We start from the raw sequence: 25,053 nt of genomic DNA on the forward strand, positions 1-25,053 counted from the left end.
AAAATCTACAAAGCTTTGGTCTCTTCACCTTTCCTTTCCTGAAAATTCCCGATGGCAAATGTTGAGCTCTAAAAGGCTAGGCAGTTATAATTTTCAAATTAATTCCATAAATTAATCACTGCACTATCATAAACATGTACTTTTCTGGAACAGATCATAAAGATGCAAAAATATTCCTTTCAGTTCCCTGGGAGACATTTTATACCGGGAAATATTCTTATTCATGCATTGTATTCACTTACAACCAGGCACAGTGAAAATCATTAAGTATTCATAAACCAGATGAACGATTCCAAGCTCAGTATTGGAAAGATGAGCTAGATTTTCTACCACAGCCATATGTCAGCAATCCTATTCTAAAAAGGGAAGGGTTAAGAACCTTCCTATTGAAATCTGTTTGTTCAAAGCAATGTTTGCCTTCTGCTCTCAGGCCTGGCAATTTTTTGACTTTCATGATTAAGTGATTTATCATGTTAGGAGTTTTTGGATATAATCTTTGGAAGAGAAACAAAAAATTTTTTTCTCCATAACTGTGGCCCTGCGAATTGTGTTTGATTGCTGTCTTCAAATGAACTGTTTGCTCATTTTGTATGGAGAAGAGAAAGCATGATCTGAACCTCAGAAGATGTTAGATGCTAAAAATGTAAATTATTAATTTTAACGGCCGTTTCTCTAAATATGACTCAAGATCCAATATTATTAACAATATATTTTCTAATGTTTTGCAAGAAGAGATTATACATCTACTTGACATAACTAATTTCATTTATTTATTTTTAATGTTTATTTATTTTTTAGAAGAAAGACAGAGCACGAGTAGGGGAGGGGCAGAGAGAGAAGGAGACACAGAATCTGAAGCAGGCTCCAGGCTCTGAGCTGTCAGCACAGAGCCTGATGCGGGGCTTGAACTCACAAGCTGTGAGATCATGATCTGAGCTGAAGTCGGACACTCAACCGACTGAGCCATTCAGATGCCCCGGCATAACCTTAATTTTAAACTCTTGTCACTTAGAAGCAGATTAAAATAAAATCCCTGGGGACAATTTATCAGCTTCTCCTCAAGGGGAAAATCCAGGTGTCAGGTCAAAGCAACAGTTTGTCAACAAAGCAAGGAGTTTACAGGAAGGTGGAAAGGAAGGATGATGGTGGAAAGGATCATAGGAGAAAAAAAAAGATTTAACCTCTCAGGTGTCCCCCTTTAAGATGTCTGTGTTCTAAAAAGACATTTAAAGTAAACAAAAATAGATTCGGATTGATTCCTTTAACTTTTGGTACTGCACAAACCATAGAAATAGGTTTAGAAATAGTTAATGGTTGACAGTAATGAGACACTTAATTATCAATATCATCTGCAGTATTATTAACAGGGTTATGTTTTTAAAACCCTGAAACATAATTAGTAATCATTAAAATAATTGATCTGTAGGAATCTTTTAATTTCTTGTTTAAATGGTATTTAAGATAAAAATATCAGGAATTTCTTGTGGCCGTGCCAAACAGATCCAGAACTATAATGTCGGTGCAGAGTGTAACATCTAGTAGTGATATGGCTTTATTCTCAGACCATAACGCAGAGGATAGGTTTCGTTGTCTCACTGCTGCTGTGTTTCCTGCGTACGTTCACGTCTCTTGTGCTGCAACATTCTAAGTCATTACCACCAGGCCCCAGGAAATATCACCAAATTTCGCACACTCCTGCAAGGCTACTTTATTATGTCACACACCTTCTATTGTTTAACATAAATTTCCTAGAAGGGGGAGCGCTTAGAGGGTTACAGAGAATTTGGGTCTCTTTTCCTCTTCTCAAGCTTGAGTGAGCTCTGTGGAGGACAAATGCCCTCCCGTCCCTGGAAGCGAAGGTCTGGCTGTGAGCAGCAGAGGACCCAGGCACGTGACGGACACTGAGCCCTCTAGGTCCCTGGGGTCCGGGCTGCAGTCGGCGTTGACGACGTCCTCCTGGTTACCCACAAGCCTCCGGGCCCGCAGTGCCAGCAGGAAGAAGGCGTGCGGGGCCCGGTGTCTGCCAGGGAGGTCAGCGCTTCCTCATAGCGACTGAGATGCCGCCACGGCTTGAGATTGTGGGGCGGGACGGGGTGTGGGGGCGGGGGGGGGGGGCAATCCGGGGCTCACATCCGAGGTTGGATGAGCGACTATCCCCCAAGGCTCAAAACTGAAATTGCTGCCACGGATTCCAGACACAGACTCATGTGAAATAGGGAGCTCTTCTCTGACAGCTGTCGGACAGAAGGCAGCCAAGGCTGCACACAAATTGTTCTTCTCTTTCCCGGTCATCTTAACCGGGCACTCGTTTGTAGGTTATTTCTAACATCTAAGGAGCGTACAGCAGTGTCACTCTGAGGAGTACCATATGGTGTTTATTATGTGCTATTATTTAATAAGTATCAGAACACGCACGAACACAATTTTACCTCACAGGCCCAACCTTTAACCTAGCTTTCTAAAGTCTTTTTTTTTTTTTTTTTTTTTTAAGCTCTCCTTCGTATCATTCCTTCCTGTCTTTGCTTTTATCGCCTGCGGTCTCACTTCTCGTCTAGACTCTCTCGGGCAGCTCCTCTCCGCCCCGCTGACTACCTTCTTCCTCCTTTCGCACCCCCTGCCCCCAAACACGGGACTGCATTTCCCGGCAGGCGCCGCGGCCAGCGGCCAATGAGGGGCTGAGGATTTGGCGGCGGCGGCGGCGGCGTTCCGAGAGCCGGGGTGGGGGGGCTTTGTGCGCGGCGGCGGCGGCGGCGGCGGCGGGAGCGGGCGGCGGCGGGAGCGGGCGGCGGCGGGAGCGGCGACCAGGACGGAGGCGGAGACCGAAGGGGACTGTCCACTGGTCGCTGCGGAGAGGCGTGCGAAGGCCGAGTAGAGCCCCGAGGACCTTGCTGCTCCGGCGCGGCCGCCAGCCACAGCCTTCTCTCTGGCAGCAGCGGCTGCGCGGCGACCCCCCATCATCCTTCCACCGCCCCTGGCCACCCCGTCTCCCGCAGCCTTCCTCATCTCAGCTTCACGCCCGGCCTGGCCGGCCGCGGCCCTCCTCGGTGCCGGCAGCCATGGCAGAGGCGTCCGGCGCGAGGAAAATCTAGCCCGGGGATTTCATGCGGCCTAGCTCGGTTCCGTCTCCTCCCCCCGCAGCCCCGGCGGCTGCCCGCACCCCAGCCCCACTCCGGGCCTCCGTGTCTCTCCTGTGATCGTACTGACACGGCCGGGGGGTTAGAATGGAACAAACTGAAGGTAAAGTTAATGCGTCTGTGTGTGTATGTGTGTGTGCTGGAAGGAAGGGCTGAGGAGGGAACGACGAGGAGGGAGCGACGTAGGGATGGGACCCGGGGAGAGAGAGAGAGAGAGAGAGAGAGAGAGAGACCCTAACAAGGATGGGAGGACAAGCTGGTGGCCAGAAAGGGTTCGAGGGGAGCTCAGTAGGAAGAGCAGAGGGCCAGGTGGGGGGTGTGGAGATTGGGAGGTGGGGCAGAGGAGGTAGGATTGGGATGAGCGATGGAGTGGCGCTGAGGTGGGAATTGGGAGTAAAGGTGGGATGGGGGCGGGGATAAAGATGGAACGGGGGAGGGGCAGGGAACGAGAAGAAGAGTTAGGTTTGGAGATTAGAGACCTGGGTGAACTGAACTAGGTTTGGGGGTGCAGTGTGGAAACTTGAAGAATCTGGGGGAAGGGGATAGAATTGTATGGAGAAATGGGGCATCAAGAGAGGAAACGAGGGGATGGAAGTAAAGGAAAAGGTGGATTAGGAAAAGGGATATAAATTGTTGAGACAGGATGCATAGGGAGATAGGACATAGACTCAGGAAACTGGAAGACTTAGAATTGGCGTAGGGAGGGAAATGCACTGAATGTTGAGAAGGATGAGAACTATCGACCAAGCATCACAGAGTGGGAGGAAAAGAAGGGGAAGGGGGTTGTTAAAGGAAGGGAAAGCCTTTTGTTCCTATATTTCTGTGTATTCTGGGCCTTTTCTTTCAAGGCTAGAGAATGTAGAAGAAGCTAGTGGTTCTAGTGTTGTGATTGTGAAATGAGGAGGTGTGGGGTTTTACTGTTTTGAGGGAGGAGGAAATGTGTTAGTGTTATGGTGTCAAGACAGCAGAGACATGGCCATAATTTGATGGTTTTGCTGAGGGAGTGAAGACTATTCGGATTTAAAGGGGGTAGGGGCAGCCATGTTTGCTGCCAGGCACTGCAGTGTAAATAAATTCCTTCTCTCCGACAGCAGTATGAATGTGGAAGGGGCCAGTTCAGATTGTCAACCCCCTTTCTTTCTATTCATGAACTCTTCCCATACATCTTGTGGTAATTTAAAATTATTCATAACCACCAAAGGAGGTAGTGATGTTTTCCATCTTGTGTGTTTTGCTGCTCCCCCCACCCCCTTTCCCTCTTCCTTCTGGTTGCAAACAAGGCATGCTAATGAACTGCAGTGTAAAATTAACCCTTTTTATAAAGTTGGAACTGTATGTTTACTGGGTGAAGGAATCATTGCTATCGTATTTCAAATGTGATCATAAAAAGTCTTAAATGTTGAAAATTCATTTGTTTTAGAAGCTTCGGAAGCAGTCAACATGTTTTCTGAAATTCTTTAAGTAAACAAGGAAATTGCACTGGTTATTTTTCTTGGGCTTGTGTTCTTGGCAAAGCACTGTGTGGGGGTGAGAAGGGGTAGAAAGATCTGCTTGTGGTAGGTTATGTTCTTGCTGTATTTTGAATGTTGGAAAATTAGAAGTAGGTGTATTTTACAATGATGTTACCGACAGTTCATGCTCTTAGGTGACGGGTGTGTTAAGAAGTGTTTTTCTTTTAATACGCTCTCTCTCCTCCATCCCTTCTCTTTGCTCCATGGGTACAGGTCAGTACAGTCTCCAGATGTCAGCTCAGCACAGTGTAATGATCTATGAAGTAGGCATGCAGTTCTTAGAGCCTCAGTGAAGTGCCGGATTTTTGGGGTTTTTTTGTTTTTTGGTGAGAACTTCAGGTTACTCTCAGGAAAGCTACAATAACGCTTTAATGTATTAAAATGTAACTGCTTGTGTAATTTGAAATGGTTACTGTTCTAAAGGTTTTAAATCCTGACAAACTTACAGTAGATACATTGTTAAGTGGAGCCTATTTTATTTTCCTATTGAAAAGGATTAAATGTGTGTGTGTGACCTTTTATTTTTGTTTTATAGTTGTAATTGGGGTAATTCAAACTTTAATCCATCATATTGATTTTGAAACTATTCTCTAATACCAGGAAGGTGTGTTAAAATTGTAATATGATGGACTCAAACCAGTTGTACCGCATATTGATTTAATCTATCTTAATGCAATATCCTTTCAGTTGTTATATAGAAGTTTAGGAGGTGTTCTTGGTGTGTTGAAAAAATTAAATTGAATATTGTTAGAGTAATACTTTATGAGAGTACTTTTAGTTAAAGGCCAGATTCAAAACTTGGTGTATTTTGACTTGATGATATTCAGCCTGAATTTTTAATGTTTGTTTATTTATTTATTTTTGAGAGAGAGAGAGAGACAGACAGACAGACAGACAGTGCAAGCAAGGGAGGGAACAGAGAGAGGGAGACACAGAATCCGAAGGAGGCTCCAGACTCTGAGCTGTCAGCACAGAGCCTGATGTGGGGCTCTCGTTAACCACCGGATCATGACCTGAGCTGAAGTTGGCCGCTTAACTGACTCAGCCACCCAGGCGCCCCTAAGCCCAAATTTTAAAAAATTCTGTGAGGAAAAGTTTCACTCAAAAAAAAACTATTCAGTATGCTTTTTTGGAATTAATTTTTATGGAGATCTCATTTTTATATCTTCCACTCAGTTGACATGTTATTTGTAATTAACTGGTAAAATTGTGTGCATGAACTATCACTGCCATAAATTTAGGAAAATGAGAAATTCTTGTATATTGAAAGAAGAAAAAAACTCATGTTGGAAGCTTGAATTACTTTTTTAAAAAAGTGTATTCCTATGTATTCAGCATTTTGTCAAAAGCAGGGTCCCCTGACTAGCTGTATTGAGTATTCTGGCTCTTTGGATAGGTATCCACATAATGAAGAAGGCTATTCTAGTTAGATAATAATTAATTAAAACCCAGACTTTGCTGTGATTACCGTGTCTGTCAGCCCACCTGCTACCTGTGATAGCTTTTTTTTTTTTTTTTAAATCTTACTAAATATGCTCTTTCCTATACTAATCAGATTGATTCAGTTTTGGGTAAAGGAAATTGGTTGCCTTTGAGATGGTCCTCCTTGAGTGAATTGTCAAATCTGATTCTAAAGACACTCAGTTTCTGAAGTTTATGATATTTATAATAATTATAGCAAAGCTGCTAATAGTTGTCTTCTTACAGTATGTTATGCTAAGTGCCTTACACGTATAATTTCCTTTTATCCTACCAACAGTTGCATGAGGTTGGTACTATCGACTCCTTTTTAGAGATGGAGAAATTGAGGTTAAGTATCTTAACAGCATACAGATGGTAACTAGCAAAGCCAGTGTTTGAATCCAGGTCTTTTCTAATTATATAACCTGGATCGGCAGGTCTTTTAGTTTCTTTTAAAAAATTTATAAAGATAAAAAAAAACTATAAAGATAATACATGTTCATTATGTAAATTTTTTTCAAATATTATAAAAGGCTAAGAGGTAAAAAAAAAAAAAAAAAGTTAGCACCCCATTTCCCCCAATAACCATTTTGAAGTTTCTTCTGAAAATATCTATAGATATTTTCTATATATTCTATTTCTTCTAGAAAATATCTGTACATACATATCTGTCTTAAAATACATTCAAAATGGGTCATACTGTCTGCATTTGCTATTGTGGTGTTCGGGGTTTTTGTTTGTTTTTGTTTTTTTTTTTTTTTTTTAATTTTTTTTAATGTTTATTTATTTTTGAGACAGAGAGAGACAGAGCATGAACAGGGGAGGGGCAGAGAGAGAGGGAGACACAGAATCCGAGGCAGACTCCGGGCTCCGAGCCATCAGCCCAGAGCCCGACGCGGGGCTCGAACTCGCGGACCGCGAGATCACGACCTGAGTTGAAGTCGGACGCCTAACCGACTGAGCCACCCAGGCGCCCCTGTTTTTGTTTTTTGCTCTTGTGTTTTAATAGGCTACCTGGGACATCCTTTTAAATTAGCACATATTTGATCTACAAGTGTTTTTAATTAAAAAAAATTTTTTTTTAATTTTTTGAGAGAGAGGGAGACAGAGCATGAATAGGGAGGGGCAGAGAGAGAGGGAGACAGAATCCTAAGCAGACTCCAGGCTCTGAGCTGTCAGCACAGAGCCCAGTGCCAGGCTCGAACTCACAAACTCTGAGACCATGACCCAAGCTGAAGTTAGACGCATACCTGACTGAGCCACCCAGGCACTCCTACAACTTTTTTTTTTTAAAGGGTCATGTAGTATTCTATTGTTTGGAATATTGATTAACAGGATGTTAACTATTTTTACTATTGTAAGTAGTATAGCAGGTTCTGAATTAAGTACCTAACAGCCAATTTAAATGGAAGAGATATAATCCAACTACTTTATTTTATAAGAGAGAAAACAGAGGCCTAAGGAAGTTAAGTTCCTTTGGTGACAGATCTGTACCTGGCTCTTTATACTACACCACATTACTTCATTTATTATGAAGGTATTTGAGCTCTCTGTAAAAGCTCAAGGTGAAGGGGAATATTCAAGGTTAGGCACGTTTAATATAATGAATGCAAAAGGATTAAGTTGCAGTGAGGCAAAGGATCTTGTTTCTTTTTTTCATACTTTGTTCACTATGCTGTACATATAGTATATGCACAAAGCATTCTTACATGCATAAATGAACCCTAAGGATCTTAGAGTTTGTGTTTTGGGTAACGAAATGGTTTTGGCAGAATTTTTCCTGTTTTAGTAAAATTATCAATGAAATAAAATAGCAGTGAAATGAAAAAAATAAGAGGTCCATCGTGGTCCTAGAAAGGAACTTGTAAAGAAAATGGAGTCACTAGTAAGTTTTTAAAAATGAGCTAAAATATAGCTCATTGAAAACAAGTTTTAAAAGATCTTAGCAGGCACCACTGATTACTTTATTTTTAATTATTTTTGTCAAGAAGAAAATAAGTTACCATGGATACTTATTCATTGGATTCTTTTGAAACAAAGTCAGTTTTAGACACTTAAAAATTAGAATTATCAAAGCCTTAAAAAGATTTAGAATTTGGTGTCTATAAAATTTGTTTCTTGATACAATGCTGTTTTTAGTTTTACTTTAAAAAAAAAAAAAGTAGAGTCTGTTATTTTTTGAAAGAGCAACTAAGATGATTTATTCCTTTGTTAATAAACAACATGTCCAGCATTTGAGTTTTTAAATGAATGGTCACCTTTATTTCTGCAGGCTAATCTTTTTATAAATGTTAATAAAGGTAGATTTAAGAAATTGATTATACTACAACTACCCAACACGTTTTTAAAAAGCTTACAGAGGTTTAGTTTTGGTTTTTATTGTTGATTTTACTAAGTACCTAGTAAGTACTTTCAAACACTTCGTATTATGTTGTGCGTGCACAGTGTAGCATAAAATAAAGGTAAAGGCATATTTAAAATTTTGTGAATTTAGAGAATGTTCAGTTCTTACTACATGGATATGTGTTATTACTCCTAAAATATATCTGCCTATCGATGAGATTTTGAATTTGCAAAGCTCCTTGAAAAATATTCTTGACTTATTTTTAAATTTATTAAGATGTGGATCTGTAATTCTTTTTTTACTAGGTTCCTTTTTTCATGTAGATTTAGAGATACATTGAAGAGAAAGTGAAGGGAAAATGAAAACATTTTGTATCCTTTACATTTTAACTGTATAAATGTATGAATTTATTATCTAATAGTACCTTGCACTTATGCCATCTTCTAAGATGTTTGATTGAATTCCTACATGATAACTGGACTTGTTTTTAAAATGTGAAGTTGGAAAGCATAAAAATTATTTAACCCAAATTTAAAGATGGGAAAATTGAGGTTTCAGGAAATCCTTAGGCCAAGTAGATTGGCATGTTAGGTAGAATAAGGTTTTCAGAGTTCTGTCTGATTACTTAAAATTTTTTTTTAGGGATGCCTGGCTGGCTCAGTCAGTAGAGCATGCGACTCTCCCTCTTGGGGTCGTGAGTTCCAAAACCCCACATTGAGTGTGGAGCTTACTTAAAAAAGACACTTTAAAAAAAATATGTGTGTTTCTTGACTTTTTCTTCATAGCCTGCATTATCCTTACTTTAATAGATAAACATTAAATAACAGTAAAGCATTTTTCTACCATGGAACATGCTTTTTGAATTTTGTATGATGTATATACATACATCTTGAAGTACATAGATGGATATTTTAAATATAAGTAATGTATGTATTCCTGGGGTTTTGTGAGTCAAACAAAACTTGGTTTATCAAGTTGATTTGAGATGAAGAAGTCTTGTATGGAGGCTTGCCTTTAACTAGTGGCATTTTGGCTGTAGCCAAGACAGTATTGTGTCTGTTGAGTCTTGTGTAACTAGTATCTCTTAGCTATAGAGTCTTAAGAAAACTGTACATTTAAACACATACACATAAAACACCTTAAGAAAGAAACAATTTTAAACTTTTAAGTTGTGAAATATGACATATAAAGAAAAAAGCACAAAACCTAAATGTACAGGGCACCTGGGTGGCTCAGTTGGTTGAGCGTCTGACTCCTGGTTTTGGCTCAGGTCATGATCTCACACGGTTCGTGTTTGAGCCGCACATCTGGCTTTGTGCTGACAGTGCAGAACCTGCTTGGGATTCTCTCTCTCTCTCTGTGTCCCTCCCACTCTCTTTCTCTCAAAATAAATAAACAAACTTGAAAAAAAAAGATTAAAAAAAAACCCTAAATGTACAGTACAAACAAATAATTAGAAAGTAAACATTATGTAGTGACCACTCAGGTAATAAACCCTTTAAGGAAAACTACAGAGACTGCTTCATTGGTTTAGTTGGTATTGCCTTGATGGTAGTTGGACTTTCAGGATAACAGTATGCTGAAAGTAATCTGAAAAATTAATAATGAGGGGTCAGGAAATGTAAAAACTGAATCACCAGTTACTGTTATTATCAAAAGGGTTATCTAGGCAATTAAAAACAAGTTTCCTACCAGTGTAGTCATTTAGTGATTTGAAATCTTAGTGCTATATTAATGAATGTGAAACAAAAAATGACACTAAATTCTATAAGAATCATGCCATTTTACACAAAGTGTTTTTTTTTTCAGAGTTCATCTCTTACAGTTTTTTGTAGAATTTAATGACTACTGATTTTTAGATTAATATGCAGACTCTAACAATGATTTTTGCTTAGAAAATATCAAATTTGAGCTATTAATAATATCCTAAGTTAAGTATCTTATTTTATAAAAACTGCTTTGACTCTCTTGCTTTCACATTAATGTAACTATTCAAGAAGTATTAACCTGAGAAGTAATCAGTAGTGACATTCTATTTTGACACTTCATCCTTGATACCTTTTGATTCTTATCTTTTCTGTATTTGGTCTAGGTGAATCAAATTTTTTTGAAACTGAAGAAACTTACTTGAGGGTGCTTCTTTGTCTTAGCAGACTGTTTTCTTATATGTTTGGAAGTGTTAAATGTTGATTTTCGAGGATTTTGATAACAGAGAAAATTGAATTTTTTTCCTTTCTGACTACCTGTTACATACAGTATACTTGCATAAAATTCTGCAATGTGGACTTTGGAAAAGACATTTTTGGAACACATTTTTGGAACATATCTACGTACATAAAGTAAAACCTTTATTTGGTTATTGTAATTTTGTTACTTTTTAAGCTTTCTTTAATGATTTCTGCAGAATTCAAATACGTTAGCACATAGTATTTCATATTTGGTTGTGATGAGAAACTTTTTGCTGTGCTTTACCATACCCTTGAATTCCTTCCTGTAATGCCGTAGAATGTTGTTCTTTTTTATTCTGGCTAATTTTCCCCTAGCAAAGATGATAAGTAATTATTTTAAATCTTGAAATGAACATACAGGTTGAGTTTTCCTAGATGTGGAAGCAAATGTGATTTGATATAATAATGTTTTAAACCTAGATTAGGTAGTTTGGCTTTGTGTATGAAGTAGAGTTAATACGCTTTTGGCCAGCTCGTGGTTTCTGTGTTAACACCTGTAAAATTAAGCGTGGATCATTAGAATTTATTTTATTGGGGATAGAATTAGTTAAGGTTTTAAACTATGAGGTTAATGCATTAATTAAGGTATTGGACACATATACATACATGCACACACATAATACTTGTGAGAAATGCTGATGGCCCTGTTTTTATTTTTTAATGGAAAATTTGTACTTTTCAAAGTGGCTACTAGTTTAAAAATAACACTTATGTTTAACTTATGAAAGGATTTTTATTGTAGAGAAATTGAAGACTAGTCAGATATAGAGAAGATTAAGATCACTTGAAATTCTGCCAGTTGGAAGTAACTATTGACACTTTGTTCTATATCTTTCCAGTGTTTTCTCTTATGCATCTATGTATTTTTTAACAAACTGCAGTTGTACATTAATATTATTTTGGTAACATGGTTTATTATGAAATGAATTTTTTGAGAATGTGATTTTTTGAATTGACATTTAATTTCATTGTATGGGTATGCCATATCTGTTTACCATTCTTCTATTGATGGTATTTTAGGTAGTTTGCACTTTTGGGATATTATGATTTGATGAACATCCTTATACATTAAAAAACAAAAACCTTTATGACTGTGATTATTTCCTTACAACAGATTCCTAGAAATAGAATTACGTAACAGATATGAACATTTCAAAGGCTTTTAACACGTATTGCCAGTTTGTTCTCCAGAAGGGTTTTTTTAAATAACAGTTTTGTTGAGAAATAATTCACATACCATACAATTCACCCACTTAAAGTATACAATGCAGCATTTTTTAGTATATTTGTAGAATTGTGCAGTCATCACCACAATTAATTTTAGAGCATTTCCAGAAAATTTTGAGCTAGTTTAAACTCCCAGCAATATCAGAAAGGCTTTGTTAAATTTGTGGTTTTTAAAGTGTAGTGCAAATATATAATAACACAATCATTTATGTGATAACATATTTTTTCTTTGTGATCACCATTTATTTTTTTTAATTTTATTTCCAGCTTTTTTTTTTTTTTTTTTTTTTATATTTATTTTTGAGAAAGAGAGAACAGACGAGCAGAGGAGCAGCAGAGAGAGGGTGACAGAGGATCTGAAGCAGGCTTCATGCTTGCAGCGCAGAACCCAATGCAGGGCTTGAACTCGTGAGCCTTGAGATTGAGCTGGCTTAACAGACTGATCCACCCAGGCATCCCCAAATTTTAGTTCCACCTTTATTGAGATATAATTGACTGACACACACTTTATATCCATTTATGAGTGAGTTTAGAAAGTTACTGATGAAGATGCTCATATCCTATGTTCAGAAATCCTGACATACAGAGTTTAAGTTTATGAAACAAAGTATGTGGCAGATTTTTCAAAAATTATAAAATCATTCTCCAGTCAAGATGCCTTTATTGAGAGAGTGTTGTATATGGTTTAAAATATGTTTCTTTTCGTTCAAATTTTATTTAGAAACATTTTATTTTAGAAAATGGCTATAGAAAGTGTGCTATACCTGTATAATTAACTATAGCAAACTTGTCACCCTAAAGAAAGTATGGTTTTCTTTTTATTAAGAGAGGTTTGCTTTGCTTAAGTGACCTTCACCCTGAAAGTTGTTCTGTCATTCTGTTTGCTTTAAGCCAGTTAACAAAACATCTTTTTTTTTTTTTTTCCCCCAACTCCATGGGCCTGTGGAGTATAGGGCAAGAGTCCCACCTTAACAACTAAGGCTCAGTGTTGTCATCCCTGGAGATGAAAATATCTACTTTTTGGAGTTATAGTGATCCAAATTAGAACTGCTAGAGTGTACCTGGAACCGGACCAGGCATATAGCTGATAATTAATGACTTAAAAAAAATTTTTTTAACATTTTTATTTATTTTTGAGAGAGAGAGAGAGAGAGAGAGAGAGAGAGAGAGAGAGAGAGAGAGAGTGTGTGAAGTGGGGGAGGGGCAGAGAAAGAGGGAGACACAGAATCTGAAGCAGGCTCCAGGCTCTGGGCTGTCAGCACAGAGCTTGAGGTGGACCGCAAGATCATGACCTGAGCCGAAGTCAGACGCTCAACTGACGAGCCACCCAGGTGCCCCCCAAAATTATTTTAATGTTTATTTAGAGAGAGAGACAGAACATGAGCAGGGAGGGACAAAGAGAGGGGGACACACAGAATCCAAAGCAGGCTCCAGGCTCCAAATTGTCAGCACAGAGCCCCATGCAGGGCTTGAACCCATGAACCTCGAGATCATGACCTGAGCCAAAGTCAGAGAGTTAACAGACTGAGCCACCCAGGTGCCCCGATGACTTTTTTTTAATATAAGAAAAATAATATTTGCAAAATGAACTAGACTTTAGTCCCATGTTTAATAGATGAAGAAATGAATTCATCTGGCCTAAACTCAGTTTCAAAGAAGTTAAAAGTGAATGTTAACTAATACTTGAATAGAATCTTTGCATGGGTTATGTGAGTGTTTCCCAGTTGTAAGAATTCATGCTGGTACAAGTACGAACATGAAGTTAACTTTCCAGTCCAAATTTACTTCCACTGTTGTTATTACAACAGCATGGTGGCTATAGCTTCACCAATGCTTAGTGTTCTGATTCAGCAAATAGCTGATAGTGTAAAATTTGAGTATATGGTATGAAGTGTCTTATGTTCTTTTTTTTTTTTTTAATTTTTTTTAACGTTTATTTATCTTTGAGACTGAGACAGAGCATGAACAGGGGAGGGGCAGAGAGAGAGGGAAACACAGAATCTGAAACAGGCTCCAGGCTCTGAGCTGTCAGCACAGAGCCTGACGCGGGGCTTGAACTCACGGACCGTGAGATCATGACCTGAGCGAAGTCGGACGCTTAACCGACCAAGCCACCCAGGCGCCCCTGTTCTAACTTTTATTGCTTATTTTGAAATGGAATGTTGAATACAATTGATCCTAAAATACTAAAGTGATAAACCTGATGAACCAAAAACCAAAAACTGGTCTTTATAGGAAAGATAAACTTAGTAAATTACTATTTTAGATATTATAATAAGTTACTTAGTATTTTAAAAACCACATATCAGTTCTGTGATGCATTCTCTTTTTGTCTTGCTGTGGTGAATGGAGAATACAAGGTAAAGTCAAATTTGAACATTTACAAAATTTTGAGAACCAATCTCAAATCATTTTACTATAACTTAAAAGTTTGTTGGTGAAAGAGGTAGGAAAATATGTGGATGAACTTGTTAGTTTACTAGATTTCATAGTGCATGGAGCAAGATGACTGATTGGAGTTACTTATTTTGTAGTAATTTTCAGTATGAGTCAATACCCTTGATGGAAGTGATTGGAAAATAATCTAAATTTTCTTCAAGTGTTAATACCGTGTCTGCTGTGCCGGGTGGGGTCAAGAACAAAGTGAAGACCATCAAGGTTAAAGCAAGTAGATAAGGGAAATATGGTATATTGCTAGTAAGTTTTATATTGGTATAGGCAATTCAATAGTACTGAGGTTTAGTCAGGAAAAAATAAGAACTACAAAGCATCCTAAACTATTGTATAACAATGAAATCATAGTCAATGAAATTTGTATAATTGTATTCAATGACACACTTACTAGTCCATTGAAATACAATATAGGGTGGGGTTTTTTTGTTTTGTTTGTATTTCATTAGTTAATTGTGTTTTATTTCATGCAGGTCACTTCCTAATACAGGATATTAAAATATCCTTGACCCTTATCCACACATTTTTTGTGGAAAATTCTTAAGTGAAAATTTCAGAAAATATTTGTGGCAGTAACACTGTAGTTAAACAGATTGTGGGGTAATACAGTTACACTTTTAAAAATAGTGTTGCTCTTTTATTAGTAGTATAGACTCAGAAAAATTAAAAATTAGAAGAAAATGTGCCACTTCTGTAATGCATCTTTATTATTTACTTAGAGAATTTGGTAGAAAGAAATATGGTAGAAAGAAATATGGGTCTGATTTTACCCCCTAAAATTTTATTTATGTAAATAGATATTGGTTGTCAATTTCATATAATTGTTTGCTCTTTCAAATAATGAACATCTTTATGTAATGTTAATGTTAGGTAAGACCTTAAAGTTAATTTTTTTAAACCACGTATATTTCTGTCAGCATGAAAATCCAAACTGTACACCTATTTATTGATAACTAGGAGGAGTCACAGCCCATTTTCCATTGTTTGGGGTCTTTTCAGGTTATCTGGATCATCTCATTTTTAACCTCTGCTATTAGATATACACAAAAGCCTAATTCTGTATCCCTCAGAATTCATACAGCTAAAAGAGGTAGAATCAGAGTTAAAATTCAAGTCTCATTACGAAAGATGGATGTCAGAGTACGTTTTTGCTTATCCCAGACTTATCTCAGTCTGTCTTATTCTAGAATATAGATCTGATTACTAAACCTCTTATGTGACTTCTTTCTGGCTTCACAGTACTACTCACCCATTCCTTTAAAAAGTTTATGACTGGGGCACCTGGGTGGCTTAGTCAGTTGAACATCTGACTCTTGATTTTGGCTCAGGTCATGATCTCACAGTTTGTGAATTAGAGCCCCACATCGGGATCTGCCCTGACAGTGCAGAGCCTGCTTGGGATTCTCTCTCTCCCTCTCTGCCCCTTTCCTGCTCACTCGCTCTCTTTCTCTCAAAATAAGTAAATATTAAAAAAAAAGTAAAAAGTTTATGATTAACCTTATTTTTATAAGCTTCTTTGGAATATTTTTGTTTAGTTCAAATATGAAAAATAATTTTTTTTTGAAAAATAATTTATATCAGCACTGTCCAATAGAATTTTCTGTGATGGGGGCGCCAGGGTGGTTCAGTCAGTTGAGTGTCTGACTTCGGCTCAGGTCATGATCTCACAGTCTGTGAGTTCGAGCCCCGCGTCGGGCTCTGTGCTGACAGCTCAGAGCCTGGAGCCTGTTTCAGATTCTGTGTCTCCCTCTCTCTGTGACCCTCCCCCATTCATGCTCTGTCTCTCTCTGTCTCAAAAATAAATAAAAACGTTTAAAAAAAAAATTAAAAAAAAAAAAAAGAATTTTCTGTGATGATGAAATGCTTTATAGCTGTGTTGTCTAACATGGCAGCCACTAGCCACATATGGATATTGAACAATTAGAATGTGGCTAATGTACTTGATAAATTTTATTTAATTTTAATTTGTTTAAAATTAAATAGCCACATGTGGCTAGCACCGATTGAGACATTTTTTAAAAATATTTTTTAAAAAACTTTTTAAAAGTTTATTTATTGTGAGAGAGAGGGAGAGAGAGAGAGTCCCAAGCAGGCTCTGCACTGTTAGCACAGAGCCCATTTTGGGGCTTGAACTCCGGAGACATGAGATCATGACCTGAGCTGAAACCAGGACTTGGATGCTTAGCCAGCTGAGCCACCCAGGTGCCCCAGGTTTAGATATTCTTAATAAAGGAAAGAATTAAGTAGAGGTGGACATATTTTTCACATTATTTGCTCTTGCAGTCTATTTGTGTGTTTTTGTGGGGTCGGGTTTTAAAATCTCATTTTTCCAAAATACTCAGTGTCTTAGTGAATAAATCTAGTCATAGAAAACAACTTAGTAATAGCTATTTGAAAGCTATCGTGTTTTTAAAAATTCTTTTAATTGATTCAATTAAGTGACTATAGACTGCCAACCAACAGAATAATTTTATTTCTGTAGTATTCTGGAATAGTTATGGTTAAATAAGATTTCAAACTTAAACTTTTCATGTTACATGGAACATTTGATTAAATTATTATTAAATTTTTTTGCTATTGCCATATCTCAGAAGTCTCTGAAACAAAGAGAAATTGAAATAAAAGATATGCCTAATGATCACCTCTTCACTTTGTCTTCTTTAAATCTTTCTATATAACTAATTCCTGGTTTTGATTGTTAAGCCTTTTTTTTTTTTTTTTAAATCAGGCTAGCCCCTCAGTCATTGTATCCTATTACCCTGTTTTATAGTAGTTTATCACTATCTGAAATTTTCTGCTTTAAGCTCCATGAGACTAGAATCTTATTTCCTTTGATTTCCCAGAGTTAGAACAAGATCTGCTGTATAGTTGGTGTTCAGTAATGAACCATTTCACAAACAAAACAAAACAAAACAAAGGATTCTGTGAAGAATAAGATAAATATTTGGAATAACATGCCAGTTGGAGTCTGGGAATAGGCAAGGTGAGACTCAGCTTTTGATTATCTTAGTGATGCTGGTGTAGGTAATTTAAGGTAATTATTTTTTTTTTAAGTTTATTTATTTTGAGAGACAGCAAGTGGGGAAGGGGCTCAGAGACAGGGAGAGAGACTTCTCTTAAGTCTCCACACTGATACAGTGCAGAGCCTGATGTGGGGCTCCAACTCAACGAACCATGACATCATGACCTTAAACTGACACTTCACCAACTGAGCCAGCCAGGTGCCCCTAAAGTGATTAATTTAGAATGATTTTGTATAGAAATGTTTCTCTGTGAACTTTTATTTTATTTATTTATTTTTAAAATTTGTTAACGTTACTATTGAGAAACAGACAGAGCACGAGTGGGGGAAGGGCAGATAGAAGGGGAGACACAGAATCCAAAGCAGGATCCAGGCTCCGAGCTGTCGGCATAGAGCCCGATGTGGGGCTCAAACTCACGAACTGTGAGATCATGACCTGAGCCAAAGTCAGACGCTTAACTGACTGAGCCACCCCGGCGCCCCTGTGAACTCTTATTTTAAAAACAAGCTTTTGTCAGGGCCCCTGGGTGGCTTAGTTGGTTAAGTGCCCAACTCTTGATTTTGGCTCAGGTTGTGATCTCATGTGCTGATGCTGCGGAGCCTGCTTGGGATTCTGTCTCCCTTATTCTTTGCCCCTCCCCTGCTCACTCTCTATCTCTAAATAAATAAATAAACAAGTATATAAATAAAAACATTAAAAAAATTTTAAAACAAGCTTTTGTCTAGGCATACATACATGTACTAAATAAATCTCATCCACATAAAAACATCATAGAGTTGACAAAATGGAAGGAAAAAGTGAGAAAATATTTACACGGTCAGTTTTTGAGTATTCAGCCTCATTTCATAACTTCTTAGAGATGAAGGGGTTTACTCAGAGTCATTTATATACCATTGGCTGAAATGGTAGGAGAACTACCTGCTCCTGATTTTCCAGTATGTTTTGACTTATGATCTATGAATGAACATCGCTGGGTAGCAGACATAGGCACTTTAACTGATACAAGCAGTATTTGGCTAATACTGATTTGAGTTATCTCCAAGTTGTTGGAAATCAAATATTCTTTTACAGTAAATTAGGTGATTTAATTTCTAATTTTAAAATGTCAACAAGGTAAGTGTGGAAAGGATTTTATTTTTACTATTTATTTCTATAGGTACTCTTAAATAGCTAAACAGTGTTTTAAGATGTGAATGAAAGCCTTTTTATTTAGGGAACTTATTATTTTACCTTTACAAAATACATTTCCACTTAGAGGTTATTCATCAGAGGTTATTCATCACTACATATTGGCTTAATGTAGTATTTTTGGATGCGAGGCTTTTCTTTTTTAACTTGTTCATTTATGTTTAACAGAATTTTAAAATATGGTTCTTACCAGAGTGCTATCTTTATTAGTGCAGATTTTCTCCACCTCCCTCTACATATTTTTGTGAAAATCGGTCACAAAATCCAGTGTGGCCCAGTGATTTTAGTTGCCAGAAATTGAAGATCTTAAAAACAGTAAGTATTTTCGTAATAAAACGACCTATAACATTGTGTCCTGTCTGGGAATGGCTTTACTGCCATTTCATTATTTGTATCACATCTATGACTAGAATGAAAGTAAACTCTAGAGCATAGAAAGCAGCAGTGACTGTGCCAACAAAATGGGAAGAAGTATTTCCTTTCTTCTGCATGTATAAAAGGTGGCAGCCACACCCTACCAGCAATTTAAATCTAATGGCTTTTTCTGGCTGTCCAGGGACAAATTGTAGGTCACATTACTATATTTGTATCCATACACAGGAATATTTGTGTTGTAATAGGGTAAGACTTTTTAAAGTGATATTTCTGTTTCAGATTCTCCAAATCTTAGGTTAATGGATCTATGGTAATTCCCCTCCTCCCTGTTTGTGCTTTATAGGGATGTTAGTGGAACTAAGGACAACAAAGTGAGTGGAAATGCTTTCAGAGAAGACTCTATTAGTTTCCTGTTGCCTCTCTAACAAATGATGTCACACCTAGATGCCAAACGAAATTTAAAACAACAAATTTACTATCGCATACTTCTGGATGTCAGAAGTCCAACATGGGTCTCTCAGGGCTAAAATCAAGACATCAGTAAGGTTGTATTCCTCTGGAGTCTCTAGGGGAAGAATCTGTTTTCTTGCCTTTTTCCAGCTTACAGAGGCTGCCTGCATTCGTTGGCTTCTGGTCCCCTTCTCTACTTTCAAAACCAGAAGTGTAGTGTCTTCCAGCCTCTTCTCCCTCCCCTTTTCACTTATAAGGATCCTTGTCATTACGTTCGCCCCAGCTAGATAATCCAGTATGCTCTCTCCATTGGTAAGATCCTAAATCACGTGTGCAAAGTCCCTTTTACCACATAAGGTAACATTCACAGGTTCTAGGGGTTAGGATGTGGGCATGTGGGGGGGGGGCATTATTATATCACAGCCTCTGTGCAAGTTGAAGATACTGATTTTGTTAATTATAGTAACAAGGGATGTTTTCTGAAGCAGTAAGCATTGCCTTTCTGAATTAATACAGACATGACAGAAAGTGGTTTAATGGTCAGTGAGTATAGCATGTGGTAAAGAGTGCAGATCATGAAGTAAGATTGCCTGGGTTTGACTCCCAGCTCTATCACTTATTATATGTGGGACCTTGGACAAGACACCTAAGCTGTTTTTCAGTTTCCTCATCTGTGAAATGGAGATGCTAACATTCACTTTAGTTTTTCTGAGGGTTAAATGTTGTAATTCTTGCCAAGCACTTGGGACATCACATCAAAAGTGCTCAGTAAATGATCCTGTTTTACTTAAAGCATCTTTAAAGTATTTTTCATTTGAAATTTCAAGAAATCCTTATATAGATTAAAATCTGGGTGTATTCTGAGATGAATTTTTTTTTGTTAAACATTTTGAATACTCAGAAACATTTCATATTTGGGAAAACATCTGTGCATACTAGTCATTAAAAACTAGGGTACAAACTGAATAAATGAGTATTTCCTTGATTAATAATTAGTGAATTGTATTTTTTCTTTTGTAAAACGTATTGAAACTTTTATACTCATTTTAGAAAATACAGAAAAGCAAAAGATAAAGCAAAAAAGAACAGAATGTATCCATAATTCCATTCAGAGATAGTAAACATTTACATTTTAGTGAACATCATTTTAGGGTAGTAGTTTTCAACCCTGGGGTGATTTTGCATCCAAGGGGACATTTGGCAAAGTCTGGAGACAAATATTTTTTGATTCTTAGTACTGGCAGATGGTTCTACTGTCATCTAGTGGGCAGAGGCCAGGAGGCTATCACGCATCTTACAATGCACATGACAGTCCTCCACAATAAATTACCTGGCCCAGAATGTTAGTAGTGCTAAGGTTGAGAAATCTTGTTTCACAGTGTGAACTCATTGATAAATGTATTGCCTTCTTAGTCTAGTTCTCAGTCATATATTTGAATTTTGGATCACTTCTTAATCAGTGAGTTACAGAAAGCCTAGATACTAAAGACCAAATTTGATTTGGTAACTCATATTTGGCTCTTGAGAAATGTTAATAATTTTAGAGATTAGTATAACACAGCAGTTTGATGAAGTTTCCAAAGAAGGTTTACACATTAAAATTACCTGCATAATTTTAGATTATGAAGTTGAAATCCTGTTACAGCAAACACTAATGCTGTGATTTTGGGCTGTACTTTTGACTATATTTTGATAGTTAAAATGTATTTTCTTCTGTCTTCATTACTTGGTTGGAAATGAGTATTTAGTAAAACAACTGTTATAATTTTCTTTGTTTTTTTCTGTCATCTCTGCACTTGATCTTAGCCAAAAGGCCGAGATGCGATTTTTCTGTCATCTCTGTATTTCATTTAGCAGTCTTTCTCATTTACTTACTGCACTAAGGGATAAGCATACAACAATTAACAAAATGTAAAAAAAAGTACCTAGTACTTCTTCTAGAATTGAAGTACAGTTGACCATTGAACAACATGGTTTGAACTGTGCAGGCCAACTTGTACACAGATTTTTTTGATAAATCTAGTTCTGCAAATGTATTTTCTCTCCTTTTGGTTTTCTTTTTTAAAAATTTTTTTTAACGTTTTTTATTTATTTTTGACACAGAGAGAGACAGAGCATGAACGGGGGAGGGTCAGAGAGAGGGAGACACAGAATCTGAAACAGGCTCCAGGCTCTGAGCTGTCAGCACAGAGCCCGATGCAGGGCTCGAACTCACAGACCGTGAGATCATGACCTGAGCCGAAGTTGGCCGCTTAACCCACTGAGCCATCCAGGCGCCCCTCTCCTTTTGGTTTTCTTAACATTTTCTTTTCTCTAGCTTATTTTATTGTAAGAATACTGTATGTAATATGTATAACATACAAAATGTATGTTTATGTTGTGGTAAGGTCAACAGTTAGCTGTTAGTAATTAAGTTTTTGGTGAGTCAAAAGTTATATGCACATTTTGGACTGCACTGGGTGTCAGCACCCCTAACTACCATGTTGTTCGAGGGTCAACATGGTTTGGTTTTGTTGGTTGGTTGCTTTTTCCATGATGAAAGATGGTACTGCTATCCTTTGCCTTGGAAATTAAAGATAAACATGAATTTCAGATATCTGAACACATTTGGCAGTTCTCAGAATGTTGAAGTTACTCAAAGACACCTCAAATATAGCTGGGCATTCTAATGTAAACTGATTTTGTTTTAATACAGGCTTTGTGTTAGTCTGTACATGATTTAAAAAAAAAAAAAGGAAAGTCATTTTATTAGAGTTCTAGATTCTTCTTACGTATTATGCTCAGTGGTGATAATGTTATGATAGTTTCTCTTAATATCATTAGTAGTGACTGCAGTTTTTATACACTGAAACAAAAAACAGATTCATTTCATTATATACCTACTGCTTTGAAAAATATCCCTAATATGTTAATAGTTTATATACACCTGTAGAATTATTAGATTCATGGTAGTGAGTTTCATATTAAATACGGTTGTGTAAATATTTAGTTTCCTGGGGAAAAAAATCTCTTGTCAGTCAGTGACTCTTGTGTGATGTGTTTATATACTGTATTTCTAGCACTTAATAAAATGTCTTCTATTCTGATCTGATGAAAAGATTACTTGATAAAATATAGTAAGATTACAAAGTAACTTTTGAAAACATTTAAAAATAATTGGGGCAAATTTTGTTTTGTTGTGTTTTCCTCTTAGTGACCTGATAACCTGCTGCTAGTTTGGTTTTATGTGGACATATAATCAGAGTGCAGGTACTTTCTAGCCTAATTCATGACCTTTCTTAAGAAGGAAAAAGCAAATTTGTACAGTCAGTTCTAAATGCATGCTCCTAACAAACAGCCTGTGGTATTTCACTAATACTAGTTAGTGGTTATAGCTCATATTAAAATATTTACAGGGACACCTGGGTGGCTCAGTTGTTTAAGCATCTGACTTCAGCTCACGTCATTGATCTCATGGTTTGTAGGTTCGAGCCCCGCGTCGGGCTCTGTGCTGACAGCTCAGAGCCTGGAGCTTGCTTCAGATTTTGTGCCTCCCTCTCTCTGCCCCACACCTCTCAAAAATAAATAAACATTAAAAAAACTTTTTAATAAAATATTTACATTGTCAAGCCAATTCTGTGGCCCTTTACTGTGATACTCCCTTCTGTTTACAGTTGATTTCTTTATTGATAATGAGTCGGGCACTGTAGTTAGCCTGGAGATTCAGAGATGAAGTAGGCCACTGTCCTTAATATAGACTTCCAGTCTTTCCATATTGTCTGGCATCTGAGTTGTTTTTATTTCCCTAAATTATGGAGTTTCATTACATGCTTATAATTTAGTTTTGTAACATATCAAGAAAGATTCTTCTAATAATCTAGATATTTGGAAGCTATGCTATTAAGAGGCCAAGTAAGTTTTATTTTTTTTAAGTAAGCTCTACACCCAACGTGGAACTCAAACTCATAACCCTGAGATCAAGAGTTGTGTGCTCCACCAGCTGAGACAGTCAGGCACCCAAGAAGCCAAGAAAGTTCTTAGCTGAAACCCTTTTAGATAATGGTTAATGTAGGTATTGCAAAGGCACTCCCCTCCCTTTCCACAGGTTAGGACTTTTTTCCCGTAAGTCTGGAAATGTCTGAAGTCCCTAGATCCTCTCCCACATCCCACAGCTTCTTAACCCTGGGCATTTTCTTTTGCCATCCAGGCATTTGTCCCTTTCTGTTATCAGTGACTCTGTCTTGCTCATCTTTTATCTCTAGTACTCAAGACTAAACATAATACGAGTACTTGATGTGAAATGAATAAGTGAATCTTACCGGGAGCAATTTCTGAGCCTATTCTCCAGCACTTGCCCTTTATTGCTTTTCTCTCTTCAGTAATAATGTAACTGTACAATCGCAGGAGCCATGTCTGAATTTTCATCCCTGTAACTTTAGTGCTGAGCCCAGTGTCTGGTAAACAGTAGATGCTCAATAAATATTTCTTTTATTAGAGAAGCCTGTATAGGTTGGAGTGGGGACAATCTGGCTGCAGCTTTTGTTCTCCTTCCCATTGCAGTAGCACCAGAATGGGAAGGAAGGAGGAGCTGGTATGAACCTTGGCCCCAAATCGCCTCAGCCCACAGAGGGTAGTTAACAGACAGCAGCTGGTATCCAGAATCAATATGATAAAATGTTGTTTTACCATTATTTCTTTCACAAATGTTTTCATTTCATTTCATTTCATTTCATTTCATTTCATCATGTTCATACACACACACACACACACACACACACACACACACACACACACACTTCCTGTAGGTTAAAATAGCCCTTTACAGTGTATTAAGTGCTAAAGTGTATTAAGTAAAGTATAGGTAGGGATGCTATGCCAGCAGAAGAGGGTACTTGGCCTGGCTTCAAAGTGTGTGTGATGTGTGAGAGGTGATCTGGAAAAGCTTCTTGGAGTATTTTAACACATCTGAATAGAATCTTCAAGCATGAGTAGATGACAGAGAAGATGCTAGAATGATGGAGAGCAAGGTGGGAAAGCTGCAGCAGCAGGAGAGGAGGCCGGACAAGTAAGCAAATCAAGAAGGGTCTTCTGCTGTTTGGATTTTATCCTAAGGCATGGAGAGTCATGAGAGGTTATTAAATTTGAGGGTTTTTTTTGTTTGTTTTTCTTTTTAAATACTGTCAGTGCTATAGAGAACAGATTGGAGGTGAACGACTTGGGAAGCAGGAAGAACAATTTGGAAGTCGATACTCTAATCCAGATGAAAAATGATAAGGCAGAGCCAGTGAACATAGCAAGAATTGGGTAGATTTGGAAGAAAGTTTGGGGGTGGAATCCAGCTTTCTTTTATGCATTACGTTTATCTTCTCCCAGTTGGGGGGCTTATCTTTTCACTTATGTTGTATCTTTGACATACAGTTTGTTAAAATTAAGATTGTTGATTTTATTAATCACTTAAACTCTTTGTGTATTTTAAGAAATCCTTCCACCTTGAGTTTGTAAAGATCTCCTGTTTTATGTTTTTGTTTATTCTTTAAAAGTTTGTAAGTTTTACTTTCTATATTTGGTCTTTAATCCACCTGGACTTGGTATCCTGTATGGTAAGGATCTAATTTTTTTTCTACATGGAGAAGCAGTTTTCCATACCATTCTTATTTATTTTGAGAGAGAGAGAGAGAGAGA

General features: G+C 37.4%; 1 protein-coding gene across 4 annotated transcripts in view; it reads left to right on the plus strand.

Annotated features, from left to right (window-relative positions):
* Positions 1 to 2,758: 2,758 nt before the first annotated feature.
* NSD3 (nuclear receptor binding SET domain protein 3) overlaps positions 2,759 to 25,053 on the plus strand; it is a 111,656-nt gene continuing 89,361 nt past the window's right edge. For 3 of the 4 annotated variants that reach the window (XM_042934814.1, XM_042934817.1, XM_042934818.1), the window contains exon 1: positions 2,759 to 3,237. The gene's annotated coding sequence lies outside the window, so the exon portion shown is untranslated. Of the gene's footprint in view, positions 3,238 to 18,588; positions 18,883 to 25,053 lie in introns of those variants that run through there. The other variant, XM_042934815.1, reaches the window with a different exon arrangement.

This window comes from Panthera leo, chromosome B1 (assembly GCF_018350215.1).
Source record: "Panthera leo isolate Ple1 chromosome B1, P.leo_Ple1_pat1.1, whole genome shotgun sequence".
NCBI lineage: Eukaryota > Metazoa > Chordata > Mammalia > Carnivora > Felidae > Panthera > Panthera leo.